This window comes from Ascaphus truei, chromosome 5 (genome assembly GCF_040206685.1).
Source record: "Ascaphus truei isolate aAscTru1 chromosome 5, aAscTru1.hap1, whole genome shotgun sequence".
In the NCBI taxonomy this organism is placed as follows: Eukaryota; Metazoa; Chordata; class Amphibia; order Anura; family Ascaphidae; genus Ascaphus; species Ascaphus truei.
In genome coordinates, this window is record NC_134487.1 from 173,095,669 (window position 1) to 173,104,800 (window position 9,132).

A 9,132-nucleotide genomic window follows, 5' to 3' on the forward strand; every position below is an offset into this window, starting at 1 on the left:
ATCAGAGTAGGAGAGGTCCGGATCGTAGAAGGTACTATTAGCCAAGGTCGGGATTGGAGATAGTAGAACAGTTGTTGTCCAAGTGCCGAGGTCAGGGTTGGAGAAATGTGGAGGGTCAGAGGTAAGCCGGGGTCAGTAAGCCAAAGGTGCGGAGTCCAAGGGTAAAGCCGGGTCGACACATGAAGCAAGATACAGCAAGACAAGGCAAGACAAGACTGCGAAGGCAAAGGAGGTGAAACACAACAATACATGGATCTATGCTCAGCCAAAGTGCCAGTGGCACTGCTGAGCATATATAGGCTTGAGTAGCCAATGAGTCAGGGGAGCAGAGCTGAGGCGCGGCCTCAGTGGAAGCCATGATTGGTTAGAGCGGTGCAGGAGACAGGTGGGAGTGTGTAATGTGATCAGTGTTGCCACAGAGCTTGGGCGTGCTGCACACGCGTCACGTGCACATCGACATGCAATGCAATTCGGAGGTGGGACCTACCCCGCAGTACTTGGTGACATCACCTGTGCATGCGTGCGTGCTGTGCGGCCTGCGGATGTTTCCCTGGAGGTAGTCCCGCGCGTGAACGGTGTGGCGGGAGCACGCTTCCTGAATCCTCATAATACATGACTTTACCTTAAACAGAACTGGACATTATGTTCCCTGAGGTTAAAGCATATCCTCAAGGCAAATGATAAGCAAAAAGAAAGGCCATTCTACATCTCATTAGCATAGGTTTAACATCCCGTTATTGTATGATAATATTGCATTACCTTTCAATAATGCGATGTATTAGCGTTACTGCAAACCAGGCCCTGAAATAGGGCTTCAACACGAGTAGAGAGGGGGAAATAACGCTATGTTAATTAAATCATACCTAACTGTGGTATCACCTGACACTCCTAAATCTCTCTCAGCATCTCTCATACTGAAATTCCTCTCCAGACTTCCTATCAAATCCTGTATCACACACTCAATTCTCCTCCTCACTTTTAAGGCTATACACTATTTTGCCCCTCCTTACATCTCGGTCCAAATTTCTTAAAATACACCATCCCGACACTTGCGTTCTGCTCACGTATGTCTTCTCTCTACCCCTTGTGTATCTAGCAAAATGTAATAGGACAATATCCCCAGGTGGGTACAACATAACTCAATCAAAAGGAAAACTAGTCATATATGATTAAATAAATGCTGTACATAAATTCTAAGGTCCACGGGAAGGATAAGGTATGTTCCATAAAATTACTGTAGTTGGAGTCAAGCCTGTGTGCTTAATCAGGGCATTATGACTCACGATGAGAGGGGGAAGGAGGGGAGAGGTAAAGTCGGAGAACCCGTGGTATGTGAGTCCCGCCAGAGAACACCAAAATACAACACTGGCCCTTAATTGACTCAAGTATGAATGAGATCAAATATGTAGATACAACTAACCATGCTGGAACCTCCTGTGGTGCTGTGGTGGAAAATCCTCCCGGTATGTGTGCTTCTCTCGGTACGAAACATGTCAGATGATTTTTCACCAGCTTGTTGCATGATCATTGCTCATTAAATATTTTTCTAACTTCTCTGGTCACATCCTGCAATTGTTTGGTGTGCATCACCATTTTTTTCATTTTCTTTTCCCCCCTTTGTATCTAAAGCACCTCTCCCACCTTAAACCTTTCTAACTCACTGCCCCACACCTCTGGAATGCCCTCAATAGCCGACTAGCACTCTATCTTAAAACCCATGTCCTTAACGAAGCATATGAGTAGCTACGTGGCTGATACTATACACTTCATACATCAATCTTGACCCCTTGCAGGCGCACTTACCAGAACACCTTCCGTGCCTCTGTACGTTCTTTCTACTTACCAATTAGATTGTAAGCTCTTTGAGGCAGGGACTCCTCTTCCTAATGTTACTTTTATGTCTGATGCACTTATTACCATTATGGGTTATTTGTTATTTATATTATGCCACGTGTATTACAGCTGTGAAGCGCTATGTACATTAATGGCGCTATATAAATAAAGATAGACATACATACCTCCATCCAGATATTTTTGGTATGACCTAACTAATGTAGTGTTAAGTTCCCGTATTAACCTAAATGGACAGTGGTGGATTTGCAATGTTATGGTAACACCTCCTTTGTATATGCTTTGCATGTTATTACTAACGGCTGCTATAGTTAACCCAGCACTCTCTATGGGAGAAAATATGGCTTAACTCTATGTTATTGTCTTTCATGCATACAGCGTTAAGTTAGGTTAATGCCGCTATAAGTGATTTAACGGAGCTCTGTTGATCTTGGCCTTATTCAAATAATGTCTTTAAAAAATAAGAGATAACCGAGCTACAATGATCTCTGCTGCACTGTGTGAAATTCAGTTCACTATTATGAAAGCTTCTCTTCTGTAAAACAAGTACAAAAACCAGCAACAGATTAAGCAGAGTAAAAGAATTATAAGCAAAGATAAAGATGTCATTAAATCCGGTGTCGCTGTTGGCTCCAGGAATGCAACTAGAAGACTTTGCTGAAATCCTCTCTCTCTCTCTGTAGGTACAACAGAGGTAGCTGCTTTAAAAGTGGTATATGCAATGTACTGGTGTGCAATATCACAGGGCTCTTCATGAAGGGAAGGAGTTAAACGCTTGGCAATCCCATAAACTGATCAAGTACAATCATCCTAATTCCGTAGCCGAGCTGTTAACACTGGCCTTTCACAAAACCCCACAAAGTAATGAGAGCGTGATCTCCCTCTTTAAATAAATGCATAATAAATTGACTCGAGCTGTCTTCCAGGAGCCAAAAGGAACCTCTAATCCTGTAATTAAAGTTCAGGTTAAAAGGATTTGCTGCCTGATCCATCCCACCTCTGTGCATGGGGCTGTGAAGGCTCTTGTTTGATTATCTTGTAAATCCATTTTTATGATGCTGGGCTCTACCTCCTGTCACTCATCTCCTGCGTGGTCTGTGCCAGACAGAGACTTCTATGGGAAGACATTAATAAGAAGAACAGGAAGACTTGAGCCTACAGCTTACATGGGTGTGGTGGGTAACTGGCATTACATGACCCGAAGCCCCACCTTGCTGTCAGAGGGCACAGCAATGCATTGGTACATTCTTCCTTTGGTTAGTAGGTAGAGGAGTTGGCAGATGGTTTACTGTACAGAGATCAACATGGGAACAAAGTATCTATATATAGCCATGGCTGGTCCTGGCTATCTTTCTGCCCCCCCCCCCCTGTCACGTAAGCCCTAGTAGCTACAGGCAGTGACAGGCTATCCTGTGGGGTTCCCCCCCCCCCTCATGCTGCCTCTCTGAGTGGGAGGGTGGAGGTGAAATATGTCTGTGTACAGCCACTCATGGTGCAGAATCTGTGCCCTCCCCATCTGTTCCTTAGGGAGGAAGTGTTCCAAATTGTATTATGTCCAGCTCAGCCCCTCCTGGGGTAGAGACATGCCTTCAGCTCCTCCTGGAGCTGAGGGCAGCCCAAGATCTGTGCAGGGCACAAGGCCTCAATATTGCACGAAGGCCAGCAACATCCATAGGTCTGGGACCCATTCTAAAATATGATGCATGTGCTGTAATACAAACTGCAGTGGCTGCTTCAATAAAGAATCCTTTTTTAAATACCCCTGTCTAAGTAACAGTCTATTGGGTAGGGGTATGAGAGGGAAGTCTGTCATGGTGGGGACTGTCTCCAGGAACCCTGGAGCCTGCTATGACTGGAGGCGCTGACACCATGAGAAGAACCTGAAGGATCACCAGAAGCCTGTCATGTTTCCCCTTACCATTGCGGACGCTCATCTCTCTTTGACTCTCACAGATAACAAGCACCACAACACCTGTAGCTTAGGCAAGTAGGCAAGATCTCCCGGAGGGGGTGGGTGAGGAAGCAGCGCTGCAAACATCAAGTAGAGGTGTGGAAACTGGAGTACTTCAGACATTCGCTCCTTGCAAACATTTTGTCAGCTTTTGCAAAAATTATGCCCTAAATGCAGGCCTCTTGCAAAAACAACAACAACAGATGTATTTGTAGCCCTCTTTCCTGCTGATATACAGTAGAGAGACTACTAGTGCTGTATGTACCTGCTGGCTCAGCGAGATCTAGGCCTCCGCTAACTGGGAGCCTGGGGTAACAATATGTTCTTGGCAGCGCCTCCACTTACCCAGGATCCCAAATAAGTGAGATTCCCCTAGGTAAGAATAATGATAACAAGCCTCAACGTTGTAACCTTTTACTAATAAGTAATCGCAAAACCTTAGCATACACTTATTAGGAATAACACACATATAGTACATGAATAGCTGATATTCAGTAAATATACACCAGTGGCCTAGCCACTCTCCTCATTGAGTAATGTCACTTCCCACCACCGCGTGCACCCCACACCGTGTCCAATGTATAACTCAGTCCCTTGGTCACTCAACCCAGTGTCCCCAAAGAACCCTCCCCCAAGGCGGGATCAGCGCCTGAAGTACCGGTGTTGGTGCACTTATTAAATACCTTCCGGCTACTCCAGCAGCCAGTAACAGACTTCAAAAAGGATCCGCCGATCCAGCGTAGTCTCTCACGAGTTGGGAATGTCCAGCAGCTTGAGCCCAAACCACTGTTCACACACACAGCAGCTCAGGAATACTCATAATTACTCCAGTTTTGCAATTTAAAGGAGCAGTTACTCAAACTTTGTTTTTTTTACTCTCTATTTTGTTAACAGGGTAGGAATGGGTGGGGGTTACTCCTGAGGCAAGTGCCACTATTTTCAGCTCAAATGACCCCCCGGTACACTAAAATAACTGAGGAGGTAACTGGGTTTAGATCTCCCTCAGGGGAAACAAAATAGCTGCAAAATCTCAGCTCAATAGGACGTTACAACAACATTGGTTGTGGCTTTCTATTGCATATCCATTTAAATTATGTTTTGAAACCGGTAACTTCACAAACAAGTATCTCGAGAACTGGGGTTTCATGGAGCTGAAAATAGAGCAGCAGTCTTGCCTAGAAACTGTTTATTTATTTTTTATCTTACCTAAACCAGTCCCCTGGAGCTCATCAGTGGTTCACTGGAGTCCAGGGATCCCACTGATTCCAGGAATATGGCAAAAATAATTTGTGCTGTTTTTGACACCCCAAAAAATTACAAATATGGTGGCACACTACAAATGACCGTGGGGTTACCAATAGAGAGCTGCAACATCATCATATTATTTTAGTGGTTTAGAGACCAAGCCCTAGCCACAGTTGTCTCCTCAATTTACACCGCAGACCTCAAGAACGAGCTCCGGTGTGCACCAGGCCACCATCTTCACCCCCCCCCCCCCCGGCTCAGGTAAAAAATGTTTTATATGTATATTTAAAGTCCTATACGTTTCCTAGAATTATTCTGGTGTGATTCTGTTGTCCTGGATTTTTTTTAGCTTTGAAACTTGCAAACTTTAGTAAATAATGACTTAAAGAGTTGTAGATCTCTGATAGATTGAGCTAGACCAGGGTTGGCCAACTCCAGTCCTCAAAGGCCACCACAGGCTGGTTATTAGGGATATTCCTGCTTCAGTACACATGACTCAATCAGTGGTTGAGCCACCTGTGCTGAAACAGGGATATCCTGAAAATCTGACCTGGGCGTGGCCCTTGAGGACTGGAGTAGGCCACTCCTGACCTAGACAAACAAAGATCATTCCTCAACGGGATCTACTGTAGATATGTGCAGCAAGTCTTAGAAAAGAGAAGCAGGGACAATTCTAGGAATAGATGCAAGGTGTGTTTTATGGAGCCGGAGTCACATACAGTATGCACTTTGAAGTATTGGAATTGGAACAAGTAAAGCAGAACAAATTTTGAAAGGGCCGTTAGTGAATTTGGGAGTATTTTCTTATCATCAGAACAAGGGAAACAAAGGCCTCTCTGCCAAAAGGGCAAAACAAGCTGCGAATCACATATTGTTTGCCACTCTCTTCACTGTATCACTGACCCAAGCAGACAGCTCGGAGCACTTAGCTTTTGTCTATTTTTGCAACAAAGAAAGAAAAAGCTATTATTTTGAAAAAGACGTGGAAATCAATAAAAACAAGAAAACAGTTTTGTATAATACCATCAACTATTCCTCATACAAATACAGCCATGGCTGGTCCTGGCTACTGTATCTTTCTGCCTCCATGTCAAGTAAGCCCTATTAGCTACAGGCAGTGACAGGCTATCCTGTGGAATTTTCCTTACAGAAGATGTTACTCTGTATTTTGCCACCTGTATCAATAAAGAGCAATAAATTTAGATCTGCTATATGATGCACGTGAGACGAAAATGAAAACTGTAAATTTAAGTCATTTTGGTTGAGGGATTCCACGAACTCCCAAATAGCTCGGTGACACCTTGCCAAATCACAATAAGGTAATCTATATACTGTAACGATGGGAAAAAACAATATTAGAACAGGAAGTGTTTTTATCGCTATAAATATGTGTTTTCTCCCTGTGACCCATAAACAAATTGACATAAGAAGGTGCAAATTAAGTGCCCATTGCAGTGCCATGTAATTGTAATTAATTATTTTTTATTTGATAATAATTATTATGTGTGTAGAAATAATATAAATTCAATTATAAAAGTGCTCTGTGCAGGTGAAATGTGAGAAGTGCCTTAATAATATTGGATGGCTGAGATACCATGCTGGTGATCAAGAATAGTGTAGAGTGAAGTGACGTCAAGTGTAACCCATGTGTAATTAGGGGACCAAGAAAAATTGTGTAAGGCATTGAGGAGGTCCGTGGAATCCCTCAAAAAAGAAGGCAAACTGTAAACAATCGGCTGTAAGAAATAATGAATGTACCTGGAGAGACCATCTTCCAAAGATCCAATACTTATAATGATAGGCCTCCCAGGAGGCCTAATCAGAGTTTTATGGATCTTTGGGAGATGGTGAAAGATGGGAATGACAGGATCGTAGGCAGACAGGAAGGCTCATTCTTTTCCATCTAAAACCTGGAGAATAACTCCTAGGTCTAAAATTGTTTCAACTGGGATGAAAAAGTTGTAGTGGGATCGGTCTTCAATTTGAAATAAGACTCATTGTCAGACAATTGTCTAAGGGCTTCATTGCGATTGTCTGAGATGTTTTGAATGACTATCACTCCGCCCTAATCTGCATTTTTTATGATCACATTTTTATTGTCTTTCAAATTTTTTAATTGCACTTGTTCACTTCTAAACAGGTTAGAATGACAACTAGAAGAAAATCGATAACCCTTGGAAAGAGTGTGCAGATCCCATTCTACAAGTCTTTCAAAGGTTTTTATGTGAGGCCCTTTAACATTTGACGGATAGAATAAAGATTTTTTCCTAAACCCTGAATTGATAGATCCTAGCAAAAAGGAAGAGGAAGAAGCTATTAGATCCTGATCATCTGTAACAGAAGCATTCTCATTTAATATATCAATCATGTCTTGTAACATGCAAAAATCAGAGAAAGTAGAGCGTGTGGTCCCACTGTGTTCAGAAGGGGATGGCAAACCAGTCAGCCCGTCAGGAGGAGGAGACGCCGGGTTGGCCCCAGAGGTGTACAGAGTGGGACCACTCCCCACAGAACGGACTTTTTTAGTACTGAAAATTTTCTTTAAGGTCAATTTTCTGATAAATTTCTGTAAGTCAATCGTAGTCTCGAACAGCGTAAAATTCTTTGATGGTCCTCTTTATTTTTTTGTGTCCCTCTGTAAAAAAAGAGACGGAGGATATGAATGTTCCTGTATGAACTGGCTAGTTGGGGATTCCTGTTGCTGGCTCCTCAAGAATCGTCTCTGTTAGCCATATAGAGTAAGGTGAAGAATGACGCTCAATATCAGTGTGTACACAGAATCATCATAGTATTGAAGAAATAAATGAAGATAGGAACATTATAATGAATCCATAAGGTCATGTATATAATATGAATTTAAGGGGGGGCAAAATAAAGACGTAGCGGTCAGTCAGCCAGACTACCGCAGACATGGTGCAAAAGCACACCCCTCTTAATATATAAACTTCCCAGTACATATCCATAGCCATATCACTGTTGGAAAAGGATACCGCATATGATCTATTATCACTGTCTGAAGCATCTGACATACTCGACAGCTCACTTTGATTTTTCTTTTTTAGAATCAATTTCCATGGTGTGGAATTAGCCCGTTGTCCAGACTGATTCCCTCAATTACTGTACCTATTTGAGGTCTGCCCATGATTCTTGTTGGACGGATGGGTTTCTGCCAGATATAGATCTGCTTACGTTCATAATCTAGCTTATCACGCTCAAACGTCTTCTGCTATGACTGGAGGCGCTGACACCACAAAAAGAACCTTGAAGGATCCCCAAAAGCCTGTCCTGTTTCCCCTTATCACCGCAGACGCTCATCTCTCCTGGACCCTCACAGGTAACAAGCACCACAACACCTGTAGCTTAGGCAAGATCTCCCAGAGGGGGGTGGGGTGGCGGGTAGCAGCACTACACAAAGAGTACCTTTTTGGTGGGTGAGATGAAATAGAATCATCGCATCCGGTAACTTCTACATACTGCGCTAAAATGTTTCAGATATCTTCCTCCCAGCAGGTACTGTACAGCCTTATTAGCACTCTGGCTGAAATGAAAGTCCTATTTTTCCCAGTACAGTACAAAGCAGCTTTATTAATATGTCTCATATTTATACACCTATCATATTTTATGATACTATTGTGTAGAAGAAAATGCAGTTATTGCTCTAGGGGTCTGTTTACTTCATAAATATTGTTAGCTAAAGGTATGAATCTTCCTAAAGTGGTATCAGAGATTTTGAAATTGCATTACAATAAATGAAAATGCTATTGACAAGGACTGTGGCTATGATGGAAAATGAAACTAGGAATTAGACTGCAGACTTGACTGAGAAATGCATTGTGTTTGCAACAGCCCTCCATGTCTGGTTTATACAATGCTGTTCATAGTATCTGTGTATACCACAGCTTTTATTTACAGCATATGTCTGTAGTAACGTTTAAAGTCTGCTTCAAATTTAAGAGATGCATTCATAATTTGATGCTAAATTTTGGTTTATAAAACTATGTTGCCTGCACAAGCTTGACCATTTAAGGCCGAGTCCATAGAAGGACAGGCCGTGCTGAGGCGTGCCGACGCTCCGCGCTGAGCCC